This window comes from Tauraco erythrolophus, chromosome 17 (genome assembly GCF_009769465.1).
Source record: "Tauraco erythrolophus isolate bTauEry1 chromosome 17, bTauEry1.pri, whole genome shotgun sequence".
Classification (NCBI taxonomy): Eukaryota; Metazoa; Chordata; class Aves; order Musophagiformes; family Musophagidae; genus Tauraco; species Tauraco erythrolophus.
Genome location: NC_141481.1, coordinates 1,104,552 through 1,121,061, shown reverse-complemented (window position 1 = coordinate 1,121,061; position 16,510 = coordinate 1,104,552). Strand labels below are relative to the sequence as shown.

General features: G+C 35.8%; 1 protein-coding gene across 7 annotated transcripts in view; it reads right to left on the bottom strand.

Moving 5' to 3' along the window:
- RBFOX1 (RNA binding fox-1 homolog 1) overlaps positions 1-16,510 on the bottom strand; it is a 284,067-nt gene that overhangs the window by 243,248 nt on the left and 24,309 nt on the right. The window lies entirely within an intron of this gene.

Below are 16,510 nucleotides of genomic sequence, written 5' to 3'. Positions count from 1 at the left end.
ACAAAACGTACGCAGAACACAATTTCAGTGTTTAGTTCATTACAACATTGAAAAATATGTACTTTTCTAATAAATTATTTTAATTCTAATAAAGAGAGTTAAAAGAAATGATTTTTAAAATATGTTTGTCAGTTTTCAGAAGCATTATAAAGCTTTGTTCTTTGTACTCTAATTCTTTTATGTTTTCCTGCCTGATGTCTCCTAATGCAGTTTCACTGGAATCACTCTATTTTTGATCTTTAATCCTTTTATATGTTTTTTTCTTTGCTTACTCTTGCATGCCTTTGTAGTTTCTGTAATTGGGTCTTCGCACCATTTTAGCAGGGTTTAGCACTGCACAGCTTGTCAAATTTAAGTAGAAGTGAGAATAATCTATCACTGGTATAATAAATAAGCAAGTAAATTCACATATCACCATCCTAAAGTCAATGTTTGCCACAAAAAAACGCTGTAAACTCCAGTTCCTCTCATTCTGCAAAGGCTGGTGAAGCTTTTATCCATTTTGTAATCCAGCTAAAAATGTAATTGCACAGAAAGTACTTTAGATCACTAAAAGTTTATTAAAAATGGCTACACGTGCAGTGAAACAAGACTTCATTAATTTCTTCTTGAGATGCCTGTGTAAATTCAACTTAGGGAAAAGTGCTTGACAGCTTTGCAACTATTGACTGACATTCTTCAGAAAAGCTTCACTGAGTACAGAGCATGATTTAAGCACATCCTGGCAATTATAAACACAGTAAGGAAAAAAAAAAAGAGTATGCCTACATCAACTGAAATAAAGAGAACTGCTAATTTTTAAACACGTAGCAAATCTTTGCTAATTTAAAAAACCAAACTACCTTACTGAAATTTTTCAATATAATCTTCAAGTATTTATTATCTTTACAAGCATTTAATCTGTATTTGTGGTTCCTGGTGATATTTACATTACACAGAAACATTCATACAAAGTAACTCATAATCTAGATACAACTTTAAAAAACAGTGCTGCATTCCAACAAGTCCATGGAATTTATATCTATACACAAGTTCTTTGTACAAGTCTCCCAAAGGACACCACTGTTGAGGTATTTTAATTTCATAATGTATGCAACTACCTAAAAATCTGTTCCTGAAAGGATGAAATCAGCTATGACAAGTTTCATGAAATGAAAATACATGAAGCATGTTAGGCTACAGGAGAACAGATCTCTCCTCACATGCTCCAGACAGAAATGGGCATGTGTCCTTAGATATATATATATGAGAAAAAGTATAAAACACATTATTAAGCAAACTGAAAGAAGTTTCCAGCCTCACATTCATGATTTTGTCCACATGACAAGGATCACTTCCTATTTATGCAGGCATTGATGTATCAACCAGAGGAGAGGGAAGAATGGTAAATCGCAGTGGAAAAAAGAAACTGAAGAAAAATTATACTGATAATATGATAGCTTTAATTTACTAACATCTCATTTATCATTATGAAGTTTAGACAGAAGAAATCATAACCTTGTTATTATATTCCCCTCTGTTCTTCCACGATATAAATGGAAAATTACATATAAACTCCATAAATATTTCTTTAACAGATACTCTATTATCTGTATTTTGTGTCTGGGAGGAAGCCATAAAGGCACTCTTTCATCTTTTTATGTTTCTTATCACATTTTGACCCTTTACAAGATGTCCTCAGTGCTGGTCCGTAAGAGGGGAGAAAGCTCTCATTATTCTCTGAGATTACATACTAAATTCTACAAGGACAAGTCTTGGCAATGGTCATCTGGAGGCCCTCAAGAAGGGCTGTGAGGTTCCACCTCTTCCCTCACTCACTAAGCCCTGGTTTTCTAACTGAGTTTATTTCTGCTGTGCACACCTCAACACATTAACACTCTTGTGAATAACTAAGGGAAAAAAAAGCAAGTCAGGGTAAGAAGATTCCTTAAACAGAAATGTGGTACATATGGGGTTTTTTTTTGAGTCACTTTGTATAAAGTGATACAAATAAAAACTGGCAAATAAATCCCACTTTGCTAAGGCTCATTTATTTTGCTTTACTTCTCTGTGTTTCTTAATCTCTCTGCTTTTCCATGAACATTTATCTGCCTTTTCCTGATCACAGACTATTCTTGATCCATGCCTCAGAGTTTCAGATCCTATCATCAATATTAACACTAAGGGAAAACTTGAGAAAATGAGATTATATTTACCGAGTACTAAGATTCTAATTCAGGAAAGCACTTCAGCATGTGCCTTACTGTAATTTCAGTGCTTTCTTGAACAGGAATGTTCCTAAACACATGCCAAAATGCCTTCTTTTACTGGAGGCTATCAAATGAAATATGGATTAATTACAATTTGTAACGTGACTTTACAGCACCGTGGCTTTAAAAGACCCGAAGAATACGTGTATTCATACATCATATTTTGTCACCTATCTTTATAAACTTTAAAAAAAAAAAAAAGAAGAAATCATTCATTTAAGAGAGTAATTCTCTAAAATACAGTAAAAATTATCACAGGAAAATTAAGTGCAGGTAACCCAATGGTAGCACATCTGCATTTTGTTTACTGCTTTGCCTTTAATGTAATCAGTTATCCCTACCAGTAACACATATCATTACCCTTATCCACTGTGTTGAGGTTTCACTTTTGCTTAAGAGATGACCACGCTTTTCTTGTGTCTAACCAGTCTGTGGATTTTCTGCTGTGATTTCAACAATGGTGTCCACTCACACAGCAGGTGCAGCAGAAAGCGATCTCCTGTGGGACTAGCACAAAAAGTCACTTCTGCGTACTCCAGTAGTTAAATATATGCTCTGTAAATGCCCTACAGTAAAACAAGGTTTCTTCACACATTTCTGTAGTAATGGGGATTGGGGCATGGTGATACTAATGTAAATAAACGTATTTAGATAGAAGGATGTGGTTCTCCTGTTCTTTGGACATTCAGATGCACAGATTATGTGCTTTGACAAAGCCATACGCAGAAACTGATACTGCCACACATACAGCAGCACCTCAAAATTAAGCCTCAGTTGAGTTGCTGATGAAGGGATACACAAAAATCAGTAAAGAGCTAGTCTATGTTTTAAACGTTTTGCTTTCTACTTCACAAAATCTGACAGTCAAAAACTGCAGACAAGGCTTCAGAGAGCTGATTATTTAAATAGATTACTTCACAAATGTCACTTTTTGCAAACACATAGGCAACATGATTGCTGTTTATTTCATCACTGTATCAGAAATAAACTCAATAAATGGGATGTTTAAAAAAATCCAAACATTTATGAGTCGTTTGAACCAACTGTACTGTGTCTTGTTTACTGCTGCTCTAGGAAGCTTTTCTTAAAATAACGTGTTAAATCTCAGAGGGATTATCCCGAAATGAAATTTTTAATAACAGCAAAATAAACTCATCCTTCACAGTGCTCTGTGTCTCACTACTTAGTGTTAACTCTCACCTCTCCTTTTCTCCCCACTGTACATCTGTATCTACTAGAAAAATTTTATTATCTCCTACTCTGATTTTAGATATCTGAAGTAAAGTTATGGTTCATACATTACAGTATGCTCTTCTCAAAAAGAGCAATGAGATACCTAAACAATTCTTTGGATCTAAAAAATCTTATCCATCATGTCTCGCAACTGTAGTAGGCTAAGAAAAACTCTAGAAGGAAAGACTGAAGGATGAGGATTGCACTATCACAAAAGAAGACTGAGGGTGACATCGCTGTCATTAAGTAGATCACGGGCCACTATGCAAAGAATGGAAATAATGCATTTTCTGTGCCCACTCTGCATAAAAGAACAGTGGGAGGTTAAATTAAATTACAAAATGAAAGATTTTAACTCAGACATTGGGGAAAAAACCTACCTCTAGAGAAATTGTAAAATGCCTGGAGAGGTTAGAGAGTCCCTGTTGTTCATGATCTTAAGAACAGGCTTGACAAACATCTGTCAGGAGTGACACAGACAAAGTTGATCTTGCCTTCAGGCAGAGAAGTAGATTACACAATCCCACAAGGTTCCTTCCTTCCCTATTTTTCTCCATGTCTGTGATATACATCTCTTCTAGGAGGTGGTACGCTTCCAGAGCTTTCTCATTTGTTTGTGGGTATTTTGCATTTTCAATCTTGCAGACAAAAAACCCAGCAAGAACCAGTCGTTAAAAGCAGAAGCAAAGAGAAATAGAGCCTTGCAACGTCCTAACCGAGGGTAATTAAACATTCAAGCAGTTCACTAGGGTATCAGTGAAACTGATGAAATCAGAATTACTTGGATGTTTAAAACAAGATTAAATATCTTCCAAAAGGTCTGTTTAAGCCAGTCTCTGAGAGAAATTCTGTAGCATGTATATTCAAAAGGACAGGCTGAATTATCATAACGATCCTTTCTGGCTTGAACATCTTTGAATCTGTGAATCAGAAATCTCTCTTCACAGCAAGAAACCTTTCTTGTATAAATGTATACATTTACTTTCTGATTCTGAAAATAAATTTTAAAAAGACGACAACAAAACCAAAAAGATTTTGTTACGTTGACAAAATGGTTTTCGAAGATCATCGGATCAATTTTTAACAAAAATGTTCTGTCCTGAGAGAAAGAAAATGAACCATTGCACATTCAATTTGATCTTTCTATTTCTGCGGTAGGTACTACATATTCAAAGTCTCCTGTCCTCTTAGAGAACAAAAACTATTAAACAAAGTCACCACGTGTGTACACTGTTTTTTTTCCCAAAAAGGTGTGGAGGATAATTAACACTATTTCATCTCATTCTTGCATCCCAACTGCTATTTAACAAACCAAATAATCCCCCAAAACCAATAAGTTTCACTTAAATTTAAAACTTTTATCCTTCCCTCCATGGAAAAGCACTGCTGAAGCAGATTATGTATGCATACAGAAAAACAAAGTGGTAAATGTAACAACTTGCTTTACCTATGCAATAGTATCAGTGTACAGTATATCCACAGACAAATTAATTCTTTAGTTTTAGTCATTAGGTTAAGGAGCTAGTAGTAAAACGCACAACATTTTAGACAAGACATTTGATAAACACCTCATGAGCTAACAGGCATCGTTCTCAAGAAATACTTCCACAAATACTTCAAATGCTTGCTAGTATATAGTGTTCCCTAAAAATATGTCTTAGGTCTGTTTCTGAAGGTGTCTGATTCCCAACTCAATCTATTTTTATGTTGTAGAGGCTGTATCATATTTTTTTTGCAATGGAACTGAAGAATGGTGCTCAGAAGAAAAATTTAATTAACGAAATGCAAAAAAAAGTTATGTCATTCTAGTGACAGAGAAGTGTTCCAAATTACACAAAAAATATAAAACATTACTAAAGCAACAAGGTGAAAAAAAAAACAAGAGGCATATAGAATACAGAAAATGAGAAACATGGGGTAAAAGCTGTAATATTGCAACAATCATAGAATGGTATCAAGAAAGTGAAGTGCTGGGCAGATTATTTGCTGTATCAGAAAAGGAGGAGTACTCAGAAACAAACAAACAAAAGAATAAAACTGAAATATGGGCTTAAATAAGAATGTAAGTCTAGCTCTACCCAGAACTACTTCTAAGTATTTCTGGTACTTGATCTTAACTTCTTCAGCTCAGGGGAGGAAAATCTCTACAATGAATTCAACTAACATTGATTGAAACATAAACCAGCAAGTGTCATTGTATCTATCCAGAAGCACAATACTACACATTTATTATTATTTTGAAATAATCTCTCCAATGCTAAATAAGACTCATCAAAGAATCACTGGACTACCTCTTCCCTTCTTGATCTCCTATTTTTTATTGGAACCAAGAGAATAAAAATACCTGTCTCAGCATTTTGCTATTATTTTGCTAGGGAAAGGCTTTTATTAAAAAATTATTTGTGCAGTTTTGTAAGAATCAACCAATAATAATGCAAAAGATAAATCTGCAGCCAGAAACCTTCCGCGAGGAATACACTGACCTCAAGATGACATAGAGCAGCATATAAAAAGTACACTTCACAGACACGTAAGCACGACAATGCTTCTTGTGGACAAGTACCAGAAATAAACACATAGCCACCACATGAGTTAACATGCACAGAAGGATTTTTAGGCACATGTAAAGGCCATACGCTGCCCAGCAGTGTTCTAGCTACTCCTCAGAAGCTCACCAGTCCCAGAGGACTAACAAAGGAATACCTAAGACCTCATCCCTCATAGGAACAAAGCATATTTTTTTTAAAACTAGAAGAGTTTCACTTTCTTGCCTTATGAAATACAGGTAACAATATATCACGATCTGCACATGAGACTACGAGTCAGCTTCCTTTCCATTTCTGCCATATGTAAATATAACATGAGAAACTAAACTAATTATATCCATCTGAAGAGGAATTTAACAAAGACGTTATATGGAGAACTAAGACCAGAGAAAAGCAGGGAATCAGTATTTGCAGATTTGTGTCTTATTACAGAAAATTAAGACTAGCACAGCAGACAGGTTTTAGAGTTTTCTTGCGTATTTCAGTGAAAAAAACTTACTAACTGCCCAGGAACTGACATTCTTTGTACAGACCTGGCACAGAGCTTTTTATGTTTTTAAAAGACAGGCATTACACAACAGAAAAGCAATGTCTGTCTTGCATTTTTATCTCTGCCCCTTCCCCCCGCCCAAACAAAACCCCAAAACTCACACCAAAAAACCAAGCAATAACAATAAAAAAAACTACAAACAAAAGACAACTGATATGAAATACCTACTGACATCTTTAGGTCAACACGCTTTCATAGTGCCTATATGATCATCTGATACAATGAAAACAGTCAATCACTGCAAGTTTTTGAGATACCAGGAAGGTATGCTTTTCTGGAATGACAACTATAATGTGTTCAGATACAATACGTACCACAAAATTTAAGAGTACTTGGTTCTCAGCATCTTTTTCAACAGCAGATGCTATCATATCATTGGAAATGACAAATCCTACTCTGCATAAACATGTCATACATGACTTTGAAAGTCTGCAGGTCTACAGTGTCTTCCTCCCTTCGCTACCAGTATGACTCCGAAATAAAATAGTAACTCACATAATATGCAAAAAAGAGAAAAACATATCCCTGTAGTCATCATGAAGAGTTGCCATCGTAATGCTGATTACAACGACAATTAGACTGAATGTGGAACATTACAAGGCATAATATCACAAGCTTTTTAAGTCAGCTGGCAACATAATACCAAATGCCACTCAGAAATCAGATTTCAAGTCTTATCACCCCTGAAATGCATATGAAATTTTCTCATGGATTGAAAGTTTCTCATAAAGACACAGTTTATAGCACAACGCACTGGGGCACTGACTCAGAGCTGTCAGTCAGGTCTCCTTATGTTTTTCACACAGTGACTCTCAAAAATTTACTGCAGATGAAAGTTCATATAAACTGCCTTCTTTCCAAATCTGTGCTTCCCTGTTGGGAACATATTCAGCAGACTTGGCTTACAGTACAGGATGTATATACTGGGCTTAATTGTGCCTAACAATCGTCTTGGCCAGTGGAAGGCATTTTCAGATGGGAAATGTGTATGAACATCTGTTACGTTTCCCTATGCCTGATTTTAACTGTTCCTTCATGGAGGAAGGCATAAAAATCAAAGCATTTATTTCTGCAGTAAAAAGACCATGTATGTACTCACTTCAGTCCATCCAGCACAGTAGGTCAGTTAAAAATGCTACTCTGAGAATCTTGCAATGGATTTATTTCATTTCCTATAACAGCAGTGTTCCAAAGGCTCGAGCGTGTTTCGACAACTTCAGTCCACAAAATAAGTCACCCCAGGAGCCAGTGAAGACAGTTTCCCAGTACACATTGACCAACATATAATGAAACCAATCCATCTCTTCATTTTCTTACAGAATGACTAGTTTTGAAAAATTGCTTTGAATCATCAACAATTTTAGGTAACCTTTATTAGTATTTAGAAGTAAATCTTTACACACAACACTTTCCCTCAGTTTATATTTATTCTGAATGAATAAACAAACATGGAACTACACAGAGCCATTTCTGCAACAGCAGACTTGTTTAAAATGAATGACAAACATAAGAACTGATTTGATAGGGGAAAATTGAGTAGGAGGAACCATTTGCCAAAGACTGGCTGGTCTTTTAAGGATAACTGGGCCTAACCCTAGCTCCTGTGTTCCAGTTAGCCTCAAATCCTCTTCTGTTACTAGATTCAACTAGCCATAACTGTTAGATCCTTCCCATTGTACCCAGGTAGTAAAAAGTGAAATGGATACTTATGTCTTAAATTGAAAGGGATGACAAAGAGTACATGGAAGCTAGAGTTTTAATTTTATGAGTTGGTCACAGACAGGTTAAGATTTTTTCAAGATTTCAAGTTTGCTTTACTATGATTTTAGATATTATAAGGCCAAAAAGATAAAAAAAAAAATATGGGTACAGCTTTGTGTCTAGACATAAGATTTTTTTAAAAAGTAATAAGCAAAAGTGTAATTTATTCTCATGTTCCAGAAGGGAGGGGTGCTCCAATTACACTTAATTTCCCTTAGTAAAAGGAAAGCTTGTGCTGTCTTTTCCATGTTCATCTCAGAATGGGCTCTTGCGTGGCTTCTCACAACGGAACACGCTATATTGTTCACTCTCCTTGCTCTATCTCAGGCTAAGGTAGGAAACACTGCTGTACTTCTGAAAGTAATATTCACTGGAATGGGGATGAAATAGTGAAACCATGCTCGGTAGCTTTGTCGTAGTTTAACCCAGCCAGCAACTAAACTCCACAAAGCTGTTTGCTCATCTTCTCCCACCCTCAGAGAACAGGGAAGAGAATTAAAGGGAAAAAGGGAAGGAGACCCATGGGCTGAGATAAGAACAATTTAATAATATAAAATTGCAAGGTAATAGTGACAAAATAACGACAGCAGTATTAACGTATGAACATATATATAGTTATAATAATATACACAGACAAGCGATGGCCAGTGTAATTGCTCACCACCCAGTGACCGACGCCTGTTCTGTTCTGGCAAGAGATCCCAAAACAGCTAAGCCCTGACAGCACAATTCCAGTAAAGTAAGAGGCCCAGAGAGAAAGAGAACTCGGAGAGATCAAGAGCCAGTCCTCAGAAGAGAGAGTTACCCACTTTGTGGTCCACCCTCATCTTTACACTGGACATGATGTTGCATGATATGGAATCGTCCATTGGCCAATTTGGCCCTCAATCCTGGGTCTAAGTTCAAATCCTAAGGGGAGCTGTGGGTCCTTTGTCCCAGCCAAGCTCGTCCTCAGCCTGTTGTGCTCCTGCACACTGGCAAAAACACCTCCTTGATGTCTCGGCACCAATTATAAACATCAGTGCACTATCAATATTCTTCTCATAACGAATCCCAGACTTTTGCAGGGGGGTATACAGCTTCAAGCTTTCAGACAACTGAGGCAGGTCTCACCTTAAGCTCTCAGTTCATCATCCTACTGAGCCTAATCACCTGAGCTGCACTTACAGAGAAGTTATCTCTAGGGAGTAAGGAAGGCCTTATCAGGTTTACTATTTCACTAAAAGTCAGCATCACAGAGAGGCTAGTAGGGAAAAGAAGAATGATTCATTTTGTATTATTAGCTACAAGATCATTCACAGATGCAGGAAGACCTGCTTTCTCTCACCTCTAGTCACCTTTTATTTCTCAACTAAATGTCATCTTCCTTGCTTTTGACCAACTACATGGTTCTATCTTTTAAAAAGCCTGACAGTGTTGTTTTTTTTAACCTGTTCTTACCACTCTCTGGAATTCTCACCTATGTTCAGGTTCTGATTTTCTCTAGGATGGAAGACAAGTAAAATGTCTGGAAATTTGCTTTTTTCTCTTTCTTGCTCTCAACTGCCAACATTATTTGTTCTCAAAGAGTTCGAAACATGCTTGTATACAGTACCACTGTCAGTAAAAATGAAGACAGCTGATGCATAGCTGCACAGTTGCTGGTAACTTTCAGAGAAATCTATGTATTTATATTTTGGCAGTCACTCTCTTACCTGAGTTAGATGTTTTGCAGTTTACATGTCTAAGATGGCTGGAGATGCATTTTACTGTATTTGTCAGATATTCAAGTGTTACTGAGAAAGTAAGGTGACATAGACATTTCTTATAGTAAAACAGTATATAAACAACCTACCATTTTCTCCTCCATTACTTTTTAATTTTAATAATTAGCATACAGGAGGGCATTACATGCTTTTGAACTAGTATGGCAAAGTAAGGACGGAGACATACCAGAAATGTACTTCTAGCTCTACCAGATGAAAAAGTACTGGGGTGATCATTGCACCAGATTTTTCATCTCTCAGAATTAAAAAAAAATAAATCAGCATAGTTCAGATCAGTTCACTGCTTTATCAGTATTTTTACCTTTAGCCTAACAACAAAGAAGGTGCTTTTAGTTAAGGATACTTTCCAATGAAGTATGAATAAAATTTCCTTGAAACGCACAATTTGTTTTATTTAATTCAAAGGCCTCAAACAAAATCTTAAAAGGCAGAATAGGAACCATTCTCACTCTTGAATATATAGGCAAGAGACTTGCACTTTCTTCTCAGCTTGAACAGCAATAAAACCATATGTAAATGAAAAAAATACATTCTTTATTGATTTAATAAAACCAATGAAAGAAGATTAAGTCATCCTCCAAGCTAGCTCATGTATCTCTGGCCACTAGAGGAAGAGAAGGAACCAGGATATCAGAATTTACCCTTACCCACAATAATCTGAATCTCATGAAACAGAAGTGGAAACTCTGACACAGAAAATTTACCTTAATCAAACTCTTATTATCTACTTACAGTGTTCATGACCTGTCACTACATTAAAAAAAAAAAAACACTGAATTTTTCAAACTATCTGTGAACTCCTCTCATGCTCATAAACTTAAGACAGCTGTGATATCTATCTGGCAGATATTTAGCCAGATGTGATTCCATGAGTCTCACCTAGTAATAGAGCAGTTCAAATGCAATCCCCAATTACTTCAGCTGAAAGTATTTATAGTTTAAATTATAAAGTCGTTACCATATTTTCTTCCACAACTTGGTCTATTGAAATAGAGATTTTATATGTTTTTACAACACCCTTTTTGAAACCAGGTCTGAGAAAACAGTTATCTGCATACGTCAGTTAAAAAAAGCAAGCAAACAAACAGACTAAATAAAACAAGATATATTCTAACTGGGTTTCTAACTTTAGCTCACATAACACAAGATAACTTATCAGAGGGTGAGTAGGTAAAATATTCAAGCCAACTCCATAAAGATAACTGTTCCATATTTAGATTTACAAGCATATTTTGATATCAGTTGTGTATCGTTCTACTGAAAGCAACAGAACTTCAAAGTTGTATCTTTGGCATAATCTGACCACCAGAATTTTTATTACTTACAATTATGCATGAATCACAAAAAAAAACCCCACAGAGCTGAAAATCCAGATCTTTGGAAACAGCCATATCAGGTTGCTCGCTTCTAGTTAGGGATGTCAAATTAAATAATCTGCTTTTGCAGAGAAGCCAGATCCTAAAAGTTTTGTCTTATTTAGGTGATGAACAAATAAATAGAACCTGTCCTAATGAAAGTTATTCTATCTATGGAAATTATTCTGTTCATCCATACTCAAATATCCTTTTATTTATTCCACATAAAAAACATTGCAGAAGTTGCAGCCATGATTTACTCAGTTTCTTGCCATATTAAAACACTCAATTGAAGTGTATTAACCAGCAAACAAGCTAGTGACCATAATTATATATCATTAATGTCTAAAATTCACTAATACTGATATTACATGCAAAAGTGGGACAGGAAAAAAATTCTGTGTCTGTTGAGTGTCAGATAAAATGTTTTGCTTTTTTGCTGCAACATTGACTGAGCTGACAGAAGAAGAGGTTATGTAGTACTGCCTGACTCATTCAAATCATGTTACCCATTGATTTCTGAAATAAAGGCTAGTGAGACAAAATTATGCAGATTGGAGGGGAGAATGACCACTTGTTTCTTAGTTAAACTAAAACTATTTAGATAGGCTATCCTCTTCATTAAAAAAGTCTTTTTAGTCAGTGGGAAAGACATTGTGTGTCATTGCCCATCTCTCTCCCCCCTGCAGGTTCACTCACCAGGTATTTTCTATCAGCAATTATTAGCAAGAAACAAAGACATGTTAAAAGAAAATAAACTCTCGCAATAGCAATAACAAAATACTTTCAAGCTGTCTGTATCCTCTTGAGCAAATGACAGGTTTTACAGAGAATGCATGCTGGCTACATAGCTTGATCCGTGTATAAAAAGCAAAAAACCACTAATAAATCTGAAGTTTTATTTACAGATGTTTAAGCATTGATAACTGAAAAATTTTGTAAATGAACTAATACAGACCACATCCACCAGTATCACCATCATCTTACATGTCCTATTAAAAGCACTTTTGATACAGAAGCCAGAAAAACTTTGCAACTCAAATTGAGAGAGAGAAGAAATTTTAAATATACTCTCAAAACCAGAACAAAATACATCCGGGTGAAAAGTGATTGCAGCAGTGAAATACATTAGTCGTCCACTCGCAAAGCGCTGGGAGTACAGTACTAGTAATACGAGACCCTTATCACTTGCAAAGACAAAACAACACAATCAAGCCAGAATAAATCTGCATCTAAGGCAAATCATCTACTTAGTGCATTTCAAATTGACAATTCAGCCAATGTAAACAGAAATTATGCACTGCATTCCACTAGATCGTAATCTAAAAACAACTGAAACTACTCTACACCACTCCAGGCAACATGAGAAGAATTAAAACCTCTCATGATTTCCATTTCAAACGCATTATTCAGATAAAGCCTACTAAATTACAAAAGTCTTTTTAGTGTAAGGTAACACAATAGATCCACAACACCCTGAGCAAGTTTGCCGACGACATCAAGCTGTGATTCTATGATTTTCCCAAACTGGACTGCCAGAAGGTAAGTGTGATTTCGCAGGTAGCCTAACACACTAGCATCCACAAGTATTCTGAATGTATTCACTGCTAGCTCTTCCCAACACAGCTCTAAAACAAGGATTTTACAGATGGGTAAAATGGAACTGTGAAGCCGCCTGCACCACTACTTTTCACAGAATATTCTAGGCAATTCTCTCACTTAGCCCTAAAATAAAATGGAACTGTCTCCAGATTACCACTTTTCCAGTTGTCAAACACACCAGTTAACCAGTTATGGAAAATGAGATGCACAGATATAATCAAAATATCTTAAGAATAATTTAAGCTTAAGAATTATGTACTTACAAGTACAGTAATTCCCAGTTTATTAAAGTAGCTAATCAACAGCCACCTATTTCCTACTTTTCTTCTACCCTCCTTTACCACCACAACAATAAATAAGCAAATAAAAGCAGAAGAAAAGGTTTTAGACTAGCTGGATGAAGTCTTTAACAATGAACATAAGCTTAAACCCTCAGAACTCTCAGAGCTTTTTCTGGTCACCACGTTAAAATAAAAGCATACTTCAAAAAAATCTGGCTATATTCAGAAAAAAAAAACACATTTTTTCCATCTTTAAGTGGCCTATTTTGTATCAAATAGAACTGTTTCTCTGTTTAGACTTTTCCAGTAGTTTGCTACTTTTCAGTAATTTCAACTTTAATGATTTTTATAATAATGCATATGAACTCCTCTTTCTCTGCTTACAGAAATTGAGTCACCTAAACCAGGCATGTAATTAATAATTTAGCACCCAAAGTGTCATATATTGCACTTGTGTTTTTGAAATATTTTATCATAATCCTAACATTCCAAGTATTCAGAGCAATTGCAAAGTTTTTACATACCTAAAACACTCAAAGCCATGAAAGATGATTACTATTCTACAAAACATACTACTCTAAGAATTGCAAAAAATTTTTTTTGATGCTGCACTTCGTAATTTTAATGACAAACCGAATTTCATTTCATGTGTTTATTCTGAGAACATATAGAACGGTACAGTAGCACACAACCACACTTCTTGACAGTAGGGCAATGGTCCCATACCCTGGCCAATGCACATCCATCTTTTACATGTGACATCCTACTGACTTCCTTGGTTATCTGGACATAAGGGTTCCCCCATGGGAATTCAAATACCAAAACTGGGATACGAACCAAGAGTGGGATAAGAAATCTTTTACTGGATTGCCACTTAATCCTCTATGGCATTTTTTTTAAAATCTCACCTTCCGGGAGAAACAGCATGACAGTTTTGACCCAAAGTAGGTCTTGTGGTCCACAGCACATGCAGCTGCTGGACTGCAGTACCTGCTTTGGTCCTCATGGCAGCATCATTGTGACAGCCTGTGAAGTCAGCATTACATCTTTTGTGCCAAGTCAGAAAACATCTCTCCACCCACATGAGGTATCATGCTATTTATGCATCATATGCACTTTCATGTGATTTTTTTTCCTCCTACAGTTTCACTCAGGAGGAAGAGTGGAGAGGAAAAGATACTTTTTTTTTTCCCTCATTTAAAAGTGTGTTAAGAAATCATAAGCAATAACAATACTGTAATTCTAATAAGTCTTTTTTGAAGGTACCTTTATTTATTGGAAAATAAAACTAAATTTGCAAGTATATTTAGCATAATTTGATACATTCTGACATATCTGTAACTCTGAACAACTACCTTCTCTCTAAGAAAATACACATTCAATTCTTCATCATCTCACTCAAACATAGGATCTCGGTAACAGGAATGTAAATCTGCTTAATAGAATAATAAATGCAATTGGGAACACGCACATTGCTGTTTATCTAAAATGTTTCCAGAGATGTATCCACAGTATCTGCCCTTTTTTGTTTGTCCTAAGTTTCACACATCCCAGTACTCTGTAACAAGAGGGTGTGAACAAAGGCAAGCAGAGAAAGTAGGATAGAGTTTACTGATGAGTTTAGGAGAGGTTGGAAAAGGCTGCACATACAGTGAAGTAAAATACATAAAGTAAAATAAGATACAGCGCTTGAAGGTGCAGAACCCCTGAAGACTAACAGTCCTCCACAGAGATCTGAGCTCTCTCTTGCTCAACCATGCAACACAGAACACGAAAAAAAACCCAAAACCAACAAATAATCCTCCAAATTGCTACGAAATACTCTACACTGTTTTCATATGCAATCTTAGTGTAAATCCTATCGGAAATCATGGGGAATCTTTAATTAGAATTACATCTACTTTCTGTAGAAATCCATGTAAATAAATAAATAAAATGCCATCTTATAAGCCTCTGAAATGTTAAAACAGCCTTGTATTAGAAAATACTTCAGGGTTGTGGCTCTCAATCTGCAACCCAGTAAAAACATTTGCATAATCAGTTTATCAGGGCATATTTTTAAAGAAAAATTCCATTAAGGTTTTGAACACTATGTAATTACTGCTTAGAAGAGGACGATATAAATATGCCTATCAAGCGTCTTTTGCATTATTTATTTTGGATACTTTGGTTTGCTCTAAGAGGATAACAATAAGAATTGTAGTATCATAAGCTTACTGCAGATCCTGTAAGTGCAGATAAAAACTTGGGGTGAGAAAGTGGTTAAAACATTTAATGTTCTAGTTCACCCACCAAGGTAATAACTCGAAAATTTGTTTTGTTTCCAAAATGCAATTTTCAGGCATTACATTAGAGAGAGGGTGAGGAGAGACTAGAGAAGTATCCACATGAAGAATATTTTTCAACTGTACTCATAAACATATCTATTTTTCTGTAGAACAATTCTTATTGTTTGACTATTTTAGACCTATGCAAATGGGCTAACATAGGCCTGGATTTATCCTTCTAAGGAAAGAAAGAAAAGAAAAAAGATTGAAATAAGGCATCCTGAATTTTCAAAGGGCCCTTTCTTCTCATCTATCTGCTTGGATAATGCGTCCAGAGTGGCATTTTGTAATGACAGCAACTTTCCAACAAATCAATAGTTATTTAATTCCCAACAAGCTCTCGAGTCCATTAAACCTGATTACATTCACCCATTTCAGTTGGGTGCAGTTATTTTTCCTACACCGGCACTTAATCTATAACAGGAACTTATGAGAACTTTCAAAAGCAATTTCAACATCAATCAGCATAGACTGAAAGGCACGATTTGCTTGTAATTATTTATTGGACAGGATGGCACAGGGTCTGACTGAGCTCTAGCGTCCGACCTTCACCCCCAAACTCTAATGGATATGAAGGCCTGCTTGATGTGTTCAAGCGTGCTACTGTGTCTCACTGCATAAAAAAATAGCACCAGCTCACATGTCCCAGAAGATGCTGTTTTTCAGTACCTGATACTGGCCACTGTGCAATGCTATATTTCTGTTTTAGACACGTGTCTGATATTAAGCCTGAAGTGAAGAACACAACTCACAGTCTTCATTTACTGAATGGATCTATATGGAAAAAAACTGTTTCATGCTGTGATTGCCCCTCTATGCCAGATAAATGTTATAGTAAAG